This window comes from Mus musculus, chromosome 5 (assembly GCF_000001635.26).
Source record: "Mus musculus strain C57BL/6J chromosome 5, GRCm38.p6 C57BL/6J".
NCBI lineage: Eukaryota > Metazoa > Chordata > Mammalia > Rodentia > Muridae > Mus > Mus musculus.
Window position 1 is genome coordinate 60,979,349 of NC_000071.6, and position 16,602 is coordinate 60,995,950.

The 16,602-nt window shown below is 38.5% G+C and overlaps 1 long non-coding RNA gene across 1 annotated transcript; it reads right to left on the reverse strand.

Moving 5' to 3' along the window:
• Window positions 1-1,379: 1,379 nt before the first annotated feature.
• Gm40307 lies at window positions 1,380-15,440 on the reverse strand. The gene is made up of 3 exons (XR_868429.1): window positions 15,410-15,440; window positions 13,027-13,153; window positions 1,380-1,420 (listed from the first exon to the last, which is right to left on the reverse strand). It is a non-coding gene; the product is annotated as a predicted gene, 40307 (long non-coding RNA).
• Between the last annotated feature and the right edge of the window lie 1,162 nt (window positions 15,441-16,602).

Here is a 16,602-nt window from a genome sequence, read left to right on the forward strand (position 1 = left end):
GAAACCTGAAGAATTGGACTTAGTGTGGGGTCCCCAATGGAGGAGATGGAGAAGGGACTGAAGGAGCTCAGGGGGGTTGCAGCCCTTGTGAGGAGCAACAGGGTCAACTGGCCAGATTTCTCAGAGCTCCTGGAGACTGGACCACCAACTAAAGAGTACACATGGAGGTACAAACAGTACCCAGGGCTCTGGCTGGGGATGTGGCAGAATATGGCCTTGTTGGACATTAGTGGGAGGAGCAGACCTGGTTCCTGTGGGGAATTGATGCCCCAGTGTAGGGGAATGCCAGGGCAGGAAGGCTGGAGTGGGTGGGTGAGTGGGAGAGCACCCTCATAGAGGCATGAGAATGGGGAGAGGATAGGAGGTTTCCGGAGGGGAGACCTGGAAAGGGGACAACATTTAAAATGTAAATAAAGAAGATAGCCAATAAAAGATAAATAAACAAGCAAACAAACAAACTACAAATCACTGGTGGTGAATTCAAATTAAAAAAAAAATCACTATACAGAAAAGAAAAACATTTCTATAAACTATGTCATTTTAACCCTACATAGAAGCTTAGTGTAAAAGAAGATTCAATGTGAAGACTTTCTAGGCTGTGACTTTATTTAATAGTTCTAATTAGGACAATTAAAAATAATTCACTCCATAGCTGTAGAAATGGCTCAATGGTTAAGAGCACTGACTGTTCTACCAAGGTTCAGTTCCTAGCAGCCACATAGTGGCTCACAACCATCTGTGCTGGGATCTTATGCCCTCTTCTAGTGTGCCTGAAAACAGTGACAGTGTACACACATACATTAAATAAATAAATAAATAAATAAATATTTTAAAATATCTACTTCATGCAAATAATATGATAAAATTATTTCAAATTTCTCCTTGCTATTATATTCAAGTATCTCCTTCACAGAATTTATGGCATGGAGTTTTGAACCTTATCAATTTATATGGCAATGCAAGGAGTAATCTACAAAATCAAGACCAAAAATGATAATTTCTTGCAATTATTCATATTTAGTTTCATCATAGAAACTACTCATAATAGTACAGTATTCAATTGTAGACAATGTTTTTCACCATTTTCCTGTCCATGCATTATATATACAACAGAATGTCCCAAAATTTTAGTTAGTTTTGAACAGACAAAGTAAAGTTTAGCAATAATGAGAAGTGAGACCATCATTCCTAGGTAATTGAAAGTGGAATCTGTAACACCATTAGAGAAGATGAAATCATTATCCTGCCAAAAAAAAAGGTAAAATATGGGTGTCACTTACCAGTACTGCCATTTTTTTTAAAGCGTAGGTCACTGGTTTCTAGAAGAGCTTAATTAAATGTGGGAAGTTACTATAGGTTTGAAAGAAACTGGTTTCCAAGTCCTTGTATGTAAAACTCCATTTGACTGACTCTCAAGCACCTTAATGCCCCAAAGGAAACAAAAAAATATGAGAGTGAGAAGTAATGAATTATGAAACAAATGCCTTTTGAAGATATTTTTTTAATCTTCCTTTCCTGTAACAACTTATGTTCTGGAGTATATTCAAGGTCGGCATAATTGTGGATGTCACAGAGACTTCGAAAAGACCATCATAAACCTAGTAAAAATGACATTATGAGACAGAGGTGCTCAATGTTGTCTGTTACTTAAAAATACATCTTCACTATGACTGCAACCCTATTAGATTGCTAAGAAGTATATCATTGCATCATCAAAGAGTTAGAAGACCTGGCATGTATCTATATCTTACTTTCAGTCTGCCAAAGCCATTAATGAAATGAGACTGGCAAGTACAGTTTAAACAAATAGTATGTTGTTAACTAGAAATGTCCAGCTATCTTTGGAGATACTAAGAACATTTTGAACTATAGTCAATATCAATGCTTTCACTTATTCTGAGTTCTGTTTGGTGCCTACAGCACCAGTGCAGCAGTTTACATTGTTGTAAAGAAGCTTGGTATTCTTATCCCTTACTTTAAATACTTTATGTTATTTTTAGTGACATATTGAAGTCACCTTGGATAAGGGCATGCTCAAAAACAAAAAACAAAAAACAAAAATCAAAGATGCCACATAGACACAGGTGTGATTTTTGCTTGTCTTTTACTAAGTTCTTCAGTGAAGCAAAGAATCTACATGGAATTTTTAGGAAATTATCTTTGATTCTATAGTTTGCTACTTTTGCAAGGAACAGATTTTCCTTATAAAGGAAACACAGTTTTCACTAGTCAAATTAGGTCTTTTTCCTAAGAGCTTGTTTTTGTAATACTTTTGCCTGTACCTCCCATTAATTCCAACCCATCCAACTTATTTTATTGTGTATGTACAAGATTAGTTATCTTTGAACTATAGACAAGAACTTCTTTAGAAGAGGGATGCTATAAAATCACCTGAATTTAAAATCTAATTAAAAAGGAATTAGATTTAAGGACAGAGTAGTAGGGAGTATGTGAATATGTTTTCAGCTGCCAGCTGCTGTGGAAGTGTAAGGGGGAGTTTGTAGCAGAACCAAGGGTAAAGTAGGAAGACAGACCTTAGAACTGATATTGATGTAAATGCCAAAAGATATTAGAAAGACAAGCAACTTGTGTGCTGTTCCCTGGGGAAGATCATTCCTTCTGGTCCCAGCATTCCTTAGTTGCTCAAGAATCATTGTTTAGGGTTTAGGCCCCTTGAGATTTCCCCAGTCTGTCTTAGAATGTCCATTTGTGTCTTACTTGTTCACTTCTTGTATTTGTAGTCTTGTTGGTGAACATTTATGGCTGTAGCTTCTAACATTCTAAGAATATATCAATTGTTAATCGAATACTAAATGGCCAGACTTGAAGAAAACATACACAGTAAAAGCACATTATAGAGACCAAATAGGCTGTGTTTAAGTATTTAGACAGACAAACCAGTTTGAAAGAGAAAATGAAAGAGAATAATAGTATAATTGTATTATTGTTTTATAAAACACACAAAAATTAAATGACAGACAATAACTCTAAGAGAAAGTATGTGTGGGAAAGAAAGGTCTACAACATGTTAATGCTTGACACATGGTGAAAATTTAAAGTTAACATACACTTTTTCAGATACCAATACATGTGGTTCTCTAAATAGAGTGAGTAGGCAGTTATGCTGCATCACATTTTAATATCCTTTAATATAATATTAATTGGAATTTGCTAATATTTACACAGCTGTTCAATTGTATTGATTTATTATGAATTGCTCTTTTCATATTGTAACATCACACTAAGTGCACTGTACACTATATTATGCTGAACAACACTGTTAAGGATACAATAATAATACAAACTAATACTTACACAGTTACTGCTTTATACAGGTGTTTTGACAGATAATGTTAAGCGCTTCTATTACTGCTAATCTAATTTTTATCATCAGTGAAGTGTTCCTATTATCAGCATTTTCTAGATCAGAAGCACAGTTCATCTAGAAAACACATTAATAAGTCTAGATTTAGGATCATATGAAGACTCCCCTGTGTCCAGATTGTCTATGGGGATTCGGTGATCAAATTCAAGTACTTGTATTTCCAAGTCAGTATGTTATTGACTGAGCAGCTGTTTGTTTGTTTGTTTGTTTGTTTGTTTGTTTGTTTTGGTCCATGAAAGTCTATAACTCATGAAGAATGCCTTTAAGATTTAGAGAAGAGGGTTTTATTACATGAGGTTGAAAATTTTAGTATGACATAAAAATTTTCAAAGATTTTTATATATGAAACTCTGGTTTCAACCTTCTCCCCCTGAAAGTGATTCAAACAAGCTCACACCCTCATAATGCTGACTGCTGAAGACAATAAAACAATGGTATTTGGGGGGATGGTCTCTTTGGAAATAAGCTTTATGGACAAATTATGCAATTAATTATGTTATAGTCCATAGTCCATGAGTTATTGTTGAGTCGTGAAGTCAGAACCAGATACGTACCCAACATCACAAAGATTCAAAATGGAAGTATTTGATCACATAGTTTGTTGATTCTAAGATCCATTTATTTTCCATGTCCCACGTTTCTTCCAGTATGCAAAATTTGGAGATCAAAGTAGTTATTTATAGGGAAAGAAAATTATTTACGTTTCTATTTCATAGAATAATTATAAGTTGCCTTTTAAATCTACTTTTATGAGTGTGTGCTCCAATTGTATCTTAGAACACCACAGGAAATAAACAAGGAACAATATAGAACCAAGGAGATATTTGTCACTGACAGAATTATAAATTGTACACTGTTACAAGCTGAATATATGTACATAAATATACACATATTTCAATGCTTAAGAATATGTGGTTGCATAGTACTTGAAGTATTAGCCAGAGCAATTCGACAACAAAAGGAGATCAAGGGGATACAAATTGGAAAGGAGGAAGTCAAAATATCACTTTTTGCAGATGATATGATAGTATATATAAGTGACCCTAAAAATTCCACCAGAGAACTCCTAAACCTGATAAACAGCTTCGGTGAAGTAGCTGGATATAAAATAAACTCAAACAAGTCAATGGCCTTTCTCTACACAAAGAATAAACAGGCTGAGAAAGAAATTAGGGAAACAACACCCTTCTCAATAGTCACAAATAATATAAAATATCTCAGGGTGACTCTAACTAAGGAAGTGAAAGATCTGTATGATAAAAACTTCAAGTCTCTGAAGAAAGAAATTAAAGAAGATCTCAGAAGATGGAAAGATCTCCCATGCTCATGGATTGGCAGGATCAACATTGTAAAAATGGCTATCTTGCCAAAAGCAATCTACAGATTCAATGCAATCCCCATCAAAATTCCAACTCAATTCTTCAACGAATTAGAAGGAGCAATTTGCAAATTCATCTGGAATAACAAAAAAACTAGGATAGCAAAAACTCTTCTCAAGGATAAAAGAACCTCTGGAGGAATCACCATGCCTGACCTAAAGCTTTACTACAGAGCAATTGTGGTACAAACTGCATGGTACTGGTATAGAGACAGACAAGTAGACCAATGGAATAGAATTGAAGACCCAGAAATGAACCCACACACCTATGGTCACTTGATCTTCGACAAGGGAGCTAAAACCATCCAGTGGAAGAAAGACAGCATTTTCAACAATTGGTGCTGGCACAACTGGTTGTTATCATATAGAAGAATGCGAATCGATCCATACTTATTTCCTTGTACTAAGGTCAAATCTAAATGGATCAAAGAACTTCACATAAAACCAGAGACACTGAAACTTATAGAGGAGAAAGTAGGGAAAAGCCTTGAAGATATGGGCACAGGGGAAAAATTCCTGAACAGAACAGCAATGGCTTGTGCTGTAAGATCGAGAATTGACAAATAGGACCTAATGAAACTCCAAAGTTTCTGCAAGGCAAAAGACACCGTCAATAAGACAAAAAGACCACCAACAGATTGGGAAAGGATCTTTACCTATCCTAAATCAGATAGGGGACTAATATCCAACATATATAAAGAACTCGAGAAGGTGGACTTCAGAAAATCAAATAACCCCATTAAAAAATGGGGCTCAGAACTGAACAAAGAATTCTCACCTGAGGAATACCAAATGGCAGAGAAGCACCTGAAAAAATGTTCAACATCCTTAATCATCAGGGAAATGCAAATCAAAACAACCCTGAGATTCCACCTCACACCAGTCAGAATGGCTAAGATCAAAAATTCAGGTGACAGCAGATGCTGGTGAGGATGTGGAGAAAGAGGAACACTCCTCCATTGTTGGTGGGATTGCAGGCTTGTACAACCACTCTGGAAATCCGTCTGGCGGTTCCTCGGAAAATTGGACATAGTACTACCGGAGGATCCAGCAATACCTCTCCTGGGCATATATCCAGAAGATGCCCCAACTGGTAAGAAGGACACATGCTCCACTATGTTCATAGCAGCCTTATTTATAATAGCCAGAAGCTGGAAAGAACCCAGATGCCCCTCAACAGAGGAATGGATACAGAAAATGTGGTACATCTACACAATGGAGTACTACTCAGCTATTAAAAAGAATGAATTTATGAAATTCCTAGCCAAATGGATGGACCTGGAGGGCATCATCCTGAGTGAGGTAACACATTCACAAAGGAACTCACACAATATGTACTCACTGATAAGTGGATTTTAGCCCAAAACCTAGGATACCCAAGATATAAGATACAATTTCCTAAACACATGAAACTCAAGAAAAATGAAGACTGAAGTGTGGACACTATGCCCCTCCTTAGAAGTGGGAACAAAACACCCTTGGAAGGAGTTACAGAGACAAAGTTTGGAGCTGAGATGAAAGGATGGACCATGTAGAGACTGCCATATCCAGGGATCCACCCCATAATCAGCATCCAAACGCTGACACCATTGCATACACTAGCAAGATTTTATCGAAAGGACCCAGATGTAGCTGTCTCTTGTGAGACTATGCTGGGGCCTAGCAAACACAGAAGTGGATGCTCACAGTCATCTAATGGTTGGATCACAGGGCTCCCAATGGAGGAGCTAGAGAAAGTACCCAAGGAGCTAAAGGGATCTGCAACCCTATAGGTGGATCAACATTATGAACTAACCAGTACCCCGGAGCCCTTGACTCTAGCTGCATATATATCAAAAGATGGCCTATTCGGCCATCACTGGAAAGAGAGGCCCATTGGACATGCAAACTTTATATGCCCCAGAACAGGGGAACGCCAGGGCCAAAAAGGGGGAGTGGGCATGTAGGGGAGTGGGGGTGGGTGGGTATGGGGGACTTTTGGTATAGCATTGGAAATGTAAATGAGCTAAATACCTAATAAAAAATGGAAAGAAAAAAATATCTAATAAAAAAAAAGAAGCAATATTTCAGAAATAAAAAAAAAAAAAAAGAATATGTGGTTGCTAGTAGTGAGCCTACCATAGTATAAATATGTGTCCTAGAGATGGGAAGAGTTGTTTTTGTTAGATATTTAAGAAGTATTTTAGGAATAGCAAGATCCAGTGACTCCGCAATCTAGTTTGTTACATGCCATTAAATCCTTTGGCCTGTTGAAAGAACTGAAATGTCTATTATTTGAAATACTGTATATAACAGAAAGTATTTCAGTTGTGCTTCAGCTATTCCTAATAGAAAATCTTTAGTCTATTTTGAAGGCTTTAGACTAAGCTTTTAAGCCCAGAATTTCACCTGCTGTTGATTTCAGACATTTCCTTCTTATATTCAACAACTAGTGAGGTTTAATAATGTAATAGTTTGAGCAACTGAAACTCTATATGTTATGGTTCTTGCTGACAGCATGGCTTCAGGCTTGAGGGCACTGATCTATTAAACCATTTGCTATGATCAAATAATTATTTGATGGTGACTCTTAACAGGAGTCCCTGTTTATAAAATTCTAACCTTGAGCAATATTGACGTAGGTCATCGAAAATTAAAAAAGATAAGACCAAAGAAGGCTGACATTTAAGGCCCATTGCAGTGGATGTATGAGTTCAGCAATTATTTGTCTCAACAACAAAGGCACAGCACTAGGCTAGAAGTTTGGGCAAAAATCAAGGTTCAGATAGAGATGATCACTTTAATTAAACAGATAGGACAGTGAACACTGGTTTCTTAAGTATCCACAAACAGTCCTAACAGAGTCAGACCATTATTGAAATTTCATTTCCAAATCAAATAATAAATCACTAAATTTATTAAATTAAAAATTAATACCAAGCCCCAAATCCAGTTACTTTTAAATACAATTTCTTATTAAAATTAATTTTAAATTAACTTATTAAGTACTCTTAGGCTTTATTATTGAATTACTTTGTTTTCTTGTTTGTTTTTGTTTTTGTTTTTTGAGCCAGTGTTTCACTATGTTGTCTTTGCTGTCCTTGAACTTACTATGTTTACCAAGCTAACCTGGAACTCACAGAGATTTGCCTGACTCTGCCTCTGAATTCAGGTTGACATATAATATACTCACTAGTAACAAGAATTAATCTATACATAAAAGTAATGACCCATGGCTCAAACCTGTTTGCAAATCTCCCAAAATTTGGAATGATTTAATGTAGTAATATGTGAGAACACATGACTAGTTTTCTGTTCTTTAAAAATCCAAACCTAAGTTGAATCATATGTTATAAAGGGGGATTCAATAGTTTCAGTCTTTGCAGGTGTTTTTGTAGGGTGTGCAAACTGTTGTTCTTTTTAAAACTGGATAATTCAGAAATATAAAAGTCTTTCTAATCATCTGGTTATCTTTGGCCTTTTCTATGTATATATACAAAGTCACTCTAGATTGGAAAAAAACATGTTTCATGGCAAACATTCATTTTTAATTATTGTTCATTGGTTTCAAAATATATTGAATAAGCACATTGTTTTACTAGGGAGGCAAGGAAAAATATGAGTGTGTTACTACTCCATATGCTTGAAGTTGATACATGTAGTCTCCCCTCCCCCAGCCTGAAACCTGCTTGCTCAGGGGTGGAGCTTCCTGCTCATTCGTTTTGCCACGCCCACTGCTGGAACCTACGGAGCCACACATGTGCACCTTTCTACTGGACCCGAGATTATTCGGCGGGAATCGGGTCCCCTCCCCCTTCCTTCATAACTGAGTGTCGCAACAGTAAAATTTGAGCTTTGAACAGAATAACTGTCTTGGCTACATTTCTTTCTCTCGCCACCTAGCCCCTCTTCTCTTCCAGGTTTCCAAAATGCCTTTCCAGGCTAGAACCCAGGTTGTGGTCTGCTGGCCGGACACAACAGATACAGTCAATGTAAGAAAGATTGGTAACAAATAAAGATGTCAAATATGCATATGATGCTACCAAGTTTAACTTCACTGATCCAGGGAAAGAGTACTGTGAAAGTGTTCCGTGAGAGGTGTGGAAACAACTCATGGAAATGCATGCTTGAAAACCACTCAAAATACAATAAGGATTAGAATTTCTCATGGCATATTATAGGAGCATTCTAGGAGTTGGGGCTTTTACTGGGAGAGGGACAGGGTGATTGAGAATTGGATTCAGAGAATTTGGAGATATAAGACAATGTCAAGTTATAAACAGAAAAGAAATACATTTTCTATATTCTGAGTAGAAATAAAAACTTCTTACTGAAAGTTTGACACTGTCACTCTGGCTAAATTGTTAAGTACTGATAAGGAACTTTTAAAAAAGTAAACACTACTATAAAGGAAGCTTGGATATCTCTATTTCCCCCTCATAGAAAAAAGCACCAGCCTACATGAGATAAAGCTATAAGGAGGTGAAACATACTTCTAGTTCAATTCAATAGATATGTAGAGAATATATAGAGTATGAAGCATAACTTACAATTATTATTAACTCACTTGTAAACACTTTAGAAATTTGCATTTACAAATGTTGGTTTAGAAGATAATGATTATTATACACTAGGTAAAATATAAAATATGAAGTATATTATTATCCTATATCATGGCATATTCACCTACACATATATAAATACATATATACACTATACATAAATGCATACATATATATGTACATACAAACACACATATACATGCATCAAGAAGTGATGCAGGAGGTAGAGGGAGGGAAGGACCTGGGAGGGACAGAAAGGGAGGGAAAAGGAGGGAAGGATCAGGTGTGGGAGGAGACAATGTGAGGAGTGGGGAGAAGTAGAAGGTCAGGAATTTGAATGGAGTTGAATAGCAGTGGGTTATCAGAACCAAGGGTAGCTACTAAAATGTACAAGATACCAGGGAAACAAAAGGTTCCTAGGACCCAATGAGGATGGCATTAACCAAAATACCTGCCAGGGACTGGGCTCAGTTGGCCTATCATAATCTTCAGAAATTAGGGATTCTGACAGGTGGGCATGGATTTGGCAAGAAAAGGGTGACAAACGGACAGGACACAGACACAAGGAAGTGCTGTGTCTGGAGGTATTTCTCTATGCAAAAACCAGGCTTTTAACACAGAAGAAAACAAGAAGGCTAGGAGAATACATCTGCCAAGGTACTGGTTCTTAGCACAAAACAAAGAAAATGCATACATAAAAAGATGATGGGAGCCAGGCCTTGTTAACAACTGAAAATAGGAAAACCCTAAATAAGATCAGCTAAACACAGAAGCCAGGTGAATGTTCTGATACAATGCTAGTCTATTGTTAAGCCCACCACCAGGGGTCCTTTTGTAAATACCTGATTATGCTATTCCTCCGCCTAGTGAAGCAGGGGAATTCTGTTCTACTAACCCTTTCATGAATAATACTACAACCACCTATTTCCTAGGCCATTGTGTATTCATGTGTTTGGGTGTGACTCGGCTATTGTCCTAAGTAATTACTATGTAGACTAGCCCTGAGCTTTCTAGCTCTATTCAAGTAAATAGTAATGCCTAATTAATTTTACAGTCTCTACTAGAAGTGAATTTGAGTGTTACCGAATAGGTAACATTCTTACTGAATTCCAAGCTCAGGGTCAGCTTCTAGGACTTTCTAGGACATTGGAACACTGGCAAAGGTTTAGCTATATGTCAAAATCAATCCTTAAAGGCACGTATAATAAAACAATACTGAAAGAGAGCACATGGATCCTTACACCAGACTAATGTGGGGACAGGTTTTGAGTATATGTGCTATTGGAATGCCAAGGTTCCAGGAGGCTAAGTTTCTGTGAAACTCTTTGCCTCCAGATTGCTTCCAGGTTTCTAAACCTGTAATGCTAGTCACTATTGGAGTGGACTTATCAAATACCAAAAAAAAAAAAAAAAGTGAGATTGAACCTGTAGGGACTGTATCCAAAGTTATGTGTGGCCCTCAGTTGAGGGATGGGCCTCTCCAAAATTTTAACCCAGAATGTCTCCTATCTAAAGGAAATGTAGGGACAAAGAATGGAACAGAGACTAAAGGAAAGGCTATCCAGAGATTGTCCCACTTAGGGATCCATACCATCTACAGACACCAAACCCAGACACTATTGCTGATGCCAAGAAACACTTGCTGACAGGAATCTGGCATAGCTGTCCCATGAGAGGATCTGCCATAGCTTGACCAGTACAGATGCAGATGCTCGAAGCCACTGGACTGAGCACAGGGGATCCAAATGGAGGAGTTAGGGGAAGGATTGAAATTAGTGAATAGGTTTGCAACTTCATAGGAAGAACAATAATATCAACCTACCAGTACCCATAGAGCCCCCATGAACTAAACCACCGACCAAAAGAGTAAACTTGGAGGGACCCATAGCTCCAGCTGCATATATAGCACAGGGTTGCCTTATCTGGCATGAATTGGAGGGAGGCCAGCATAGGGGAATTTTAGGATGGTAAGGCAGAAATGGGTTGGTGGGTGGGGGAGCTCCCTCATAAAAGCAGGGGGAATTGGGGAGTTGGGGAAAACCAGTGAGGGGAATAACATTTGAAATGTAAATAAATAAAATAACCAGTAAAAAATGAAGTGACATCTGAACTAATAATGTCAAAAGAGAAATAAAAGAATACATGGGGCATTGTAAAGAGAGTGTTCAGTTAGACTGAAATTCTTCAGTTTTCTGGATTTGATCATAACAAAAACTTAACTTTTTTGAGAAACAAATATTAATAGGTAAGACATATGTCACGGATCAAATACTTAAAGAAGATTATAAAAAATACCCGAAGAAGGAGTTGCAGAGACAGTGTGAAAATACTCATGGAAGGAATAACAGAGACAAAATGTGAAGCAGAGACTGAAGGAATGACCATCCAGAGACCACCTGCAGACCCATCCCCTAGACAACCACCAAAACCAGACACTATTGTGGATGCTAACAAGTGCTTGCTGACAGGAGCCTGATATAGCTGTGTCCTGAGAGACTCTGCCAGTGCCTGAGAAATCAGAAGTGGAGTCTCACAGCCATCCATTCGACAGAGCAGAGGGCCCCCAAATGCAGGAGCTAGAGAAAAGTACCCAAGGAGCTGAAGGGTTTGCAGCCCCATAGGAGGAACAACAATATGAACTAGCCAGTACCTCCGGAGCTCCCTGGGACTAAACCACCAACCAAACAGTATACATGGTGGGACTCATTGCTCTAGCTGCATATGTAGCAGAGGATGGCCTAGTCAGTCATCAATGGAAGGAGAGGCCCTTGGTCCTGTGAAGGTTATATGCTCTAGTATAGGGGAATGCCAAGGCCAGGAAGCAGGAGTAGGTGGGTTGGTGAGCAGGGGGAGTGGGAGGGGGTAGGAGGTTTTCGGAGGGGAAACTAGGAAAGGGGATAACATTTGAATGTAAATAAAGAAAATATCTAATAAAAAGAGTAAACATGAGAATAGTTTTGGAGAGAGGAAAAATAGGCTTTGCCTGGGAATGAACTATGCCTTTAGCCTGGCTAGCTACCAGAGTCACCTCTGCTTTCTTTCTGACAACATCATTTAACTGCAACAAATCAAATTTGTCTGATAGCCTCGTTTGACAGGAGCCATTCGTAACTGCCATGATGCCAGTTTGCAGCTGCTGCTCCTCAGGAGCACACAGTTGTGCTGTGTCATTTGAATTTGTGCTTCAGTGAAACTTTAAAACCTTTCTTCTGCATAACCTGATTAAAGTCGCGTGTCCCTTCTGTTCAGCTGACTGCCGTTGCTGACGAATCCCACAGACCACAAACTAGTCTCTCCAGCAGAAATAGATTTTTACAAAAGAAATACATGTAAAATTAAACATTTCTAACACTTAGTCAGTCCTGAAGCATTCTATCAACAATTTCCAAACCTCTGCCCACTTGGTTTTCTCTTCAAAATATCCTATTGGTCAAGAAAGCTGCAAGTCTTTAAAAAGCTTCTACTCAGTGAATTACACTCTGGACATTTCTTTACTATGTTCCTAATCTGCCTATACCTTCTCCCTAATCTTGTGATATACAGTCTAGCTGTCATTTAAATCTTCTGTATTATGTTCCCAGAACATATTATCAATTAGACTTGAAAAATTCTTTAAGGAAATCAATCTCTGTTGCCTTGGATACATATCACAATGCTGCATTTCCATTACCATGACCAAATACCCAAGGTAAACATGTTATATAGTGAAAAGCTTATTGTACTCAATCCATGATTTCATTCCTGGGTCATCTGTTTCTGTTGCTTGTGGGCCGATGTGAGTCAGGGCATTATGTTGTAATTATATCAGCAGTGCACTGTGCATGAAAAAACTGTGTACTTCATGGCAATCTGGAACAAAGGAAAGATAAAATTGGCCAAGGATTCCAATGTGTCCTGTAAAAACCACACCACCTCCAACAATATCTTTTCATTAGACCACACATTTTAAAAATTACATTATTATATTTATTTATATTCCAAAAGTTGTCACCTTTCATGCCCCAACACCCCAGTTTGTCATACCTACCCCTTGCTCTGACAGAGTGCTATCCCACCTGTCCATCCAGCGCCATCTCACCCCCACCAGCATCCCTCTTCCCCAGAACATCAAGTTTCAATAGGATTAAGTGCATAGGCTCCTACTGAGGTCATACAAGGCAGTTCTCTGCTATACATGTGCCCAGGGCCATGAACCAGCCCATGTATGCTCCTTGGTTGGTGATTTAGTCACTGGGAGCTCTGAGGACTTCAGGTTAGTTGGCATTGTTGTTCTTCCTATGGTGTTTCAATTCCCTTCAGATGCATAAGTCCTTCTTCTACCTCTTCCATATTGGCCCCTGATCTCAATCCAATGGTTGCCTGTAAGTATCTGCATTTGTCTCAGTAAGTTGCAGGCAGAGCCTCACAGAGAAAAGCCATGCCAGGATCCTGTCTGCATATACAATATGGCCTCAGGAATTGTGTCAGGATTATAGAGATGACATTAGCAAGAATGCCCAACAGTGGGGGAAGGCAAGTGGAAGAGACCACCTCCAGTAGATAGACATGGCCCCCTGAGTTGAGGCATGGGACCAGCAACTCATCTTCAAAATCTTTAACTCAGAATTGTTCATGTCTAAAGGAAATGCAGGGACAACAATGGAGCAAAATACTGAAAGACAGGCCACTCAGTCACGAGCCAAACTTGGGCTCTATCCCATGCCTGTACAGCACCCTTCATAAACATTCTACCCCAGCATGAAGAGATGCTGACTAAGCTTTTGAAAGGGCTTAAGATCCTTCCTAGGAACAAGCTTCACAATCAGCATAACTCCTTATGTTATTTGCATATTATGTTGGGAAAATATAGTTAATAGAAGAAATGATTCAAACACTAATTTTCTCTCCCATTGTTCTTTTTCCATATGCTGATGTTTAGTTTTCCCTATTGGCATTCATTCCAGCAGTAACTAGGCCTATAGATCTCCTGCATGTCTATCTACTATGTGTTATCATCTGCCAATGTGTTCTTTATATAGTAAAAATTTCCAATTTTATTTTATGTAATTTTAAATTTTATTTATTTATTTATTTATTTATTTATTTATTTATTCCAGGACAGGGTTTCTCTGTATATAGCTCTGGCTGCCCTGGAACTCACTCTGTAGACCAGGCTAGCCTTGAACTCAGAAATTCACCTGTCTCTCCCTTCCAAGTGTTGGGATTAAAGGCATGGGCCACCACTGCCCACCTACAATTTCCAGTTTTAAAAAAGAGTCAATATTTAGATGCATTCTATCACTTTAAAAAATTCATTAAATTATTTTTTCAGGAGAAAAGCATACTGTCTGATTAGGAAATATCCTATCAATGAATACTATTTTGAAATCCAGGCAAAGAAATGTAATTATGTAGATCAGAAGTGTTTTTTGGCCTAAAAGAATATTTTTATTGTTCTGTGGTGCTTATTTTTTTTAAGATTAAGACATCCTGAAATGACTTATTTTTCATCCATTTTGAAATTCTAGGCATTAGAAGACTTTATTTTAGAAGAAAAATAAACATCCAAGTCTTCTTTAGAGGAAACAAAATGTTTAGGGAAATTATACCTTTAAATAAAATAACACAATAATTACTAAAAACAGTGAAGTAGGCAAATTTACATCTATGGTCCCATGAATACTTGTAAACCAATGTAAAAGTAAGTCTAAGTAAGTCTAAGGACTTGCATTCAGGATGGGTTGGGAGAATAGATAGATGTCTGAAAGAGAGCAATTAGGCTTTTGTAAACAGTTTCTTAGGAAGACTGAAGGAGAATGCACTACAGTACAATTTCCACAGCAGTGATCAGAGAAACTTCACCTCCCAGGATTTGCAGAATTTTTGAGTAAATTAAAGTCATTATCTGAGGAAATGATAATCATTTCATTTTCCTAAGTTGAAATAATAAAAAAAAAAAGTTTGCCAGAAATGATGGTATGTGACTATTTGTGATATTGGCTGAAATCAAAGAACTGCATGATAATAAAGGAAGATTTAGGGCAATGGGCTATGCACAGACAGCCTAGTCTCCAGTCGAGCTGAGATCTGAACCCCGGTAGAACCTGGTGGTGATAATTCACCTACATGGCACAGTGACATGGTACCACATGTCTCCTGGAACCCTGGCTCCTGTCGAAGTTACTGCCCCCACAGCCCCCACAAGAGAAGCATGTGCCTAGTAGTCATGTAGACAATGTCCCAAGCTTCTGAGCTTCAGTTTAGACTCCTCCCAGTTACCTAGCAACAACAAAATAACAAGCCCACCATAAGAGGGGCTGCTTGGCTCTACCTCACTCACTCTCTCCTAGCTCTTACCCTTTCATTGCTCTTACTCTCTCTCCTCAATTTCTTACTCTCTCTCTTTGCTCTCTTACTCTCTCTCTCTCTCTCAAACTTCTTACTCGCTAGCCTTTCCTTTTTCTCTCTTTTCCCCCCTTCTCTCCTCCTGGCCATGGCTGGTCTCTCACTTACTTTCTCTCTTTCCCCCGCCTTTCTAAAATAAAGCTCTAAAACCATAGACTGTCTCTGTTTATCAAGGCCGGCTGTGCTTGGACAATAGGACAGGCTTTCTCCTAAGGAGCCATGCCTAATCCCGTCAGAAAGCCTTCCGGTGCTCCAGCCATGGACCAGACTAAGGACTGTTGGGACTAAGGACTCTTGCCTGCGTGGGCACCTCTCTCCCTCTGCCCTCCCTCCCATATCTCTGGGGCCAAGGGTGTCTCCATGGGGCCCCTGGTATCAGGGGCTTCCCCTTGTCCACCACCCCGCTGAGTGGGATCAATAGCTTCACACAGCCAGATGCCCACCCGGGGCCGAGTGGAAAGCAGCCAGCAGTCCTCCCATGTCCACCTGCCCAGAGCACAGAAACTCTGGCCAGTCCCTCTCCCTCTTCCCTTATAACCCTGATCCTCACAGGAAGAGACCTATTTAACAATATTCTGACTTCAATGTATAATTTAACTTTTAATTTTTTTTATCATAAGGTACATTGATTATTTAGTGGGAACTCTATTTCTTATTCCTGCAGCTATTTATGTTTTATACTTTATTTTACCTATGTCTTTATATATGTTTATTACGTTAAAACTGTAAGTTATTTCATCATGAGAAGGTTTAATAGTCCCCCGTTCAAAATAATTTTAGAGGGGAGTGGTGCATTTGATAGAGTGTGTGTCTCTGAGGAATTAATTATAACTGGAAAATGATGGTGTGCCATTCAGCTGAGTCTGTGTCAGAGGGTTTTCTTCTTAAGTTCAAATGTTTGACAGTGTCTCTTG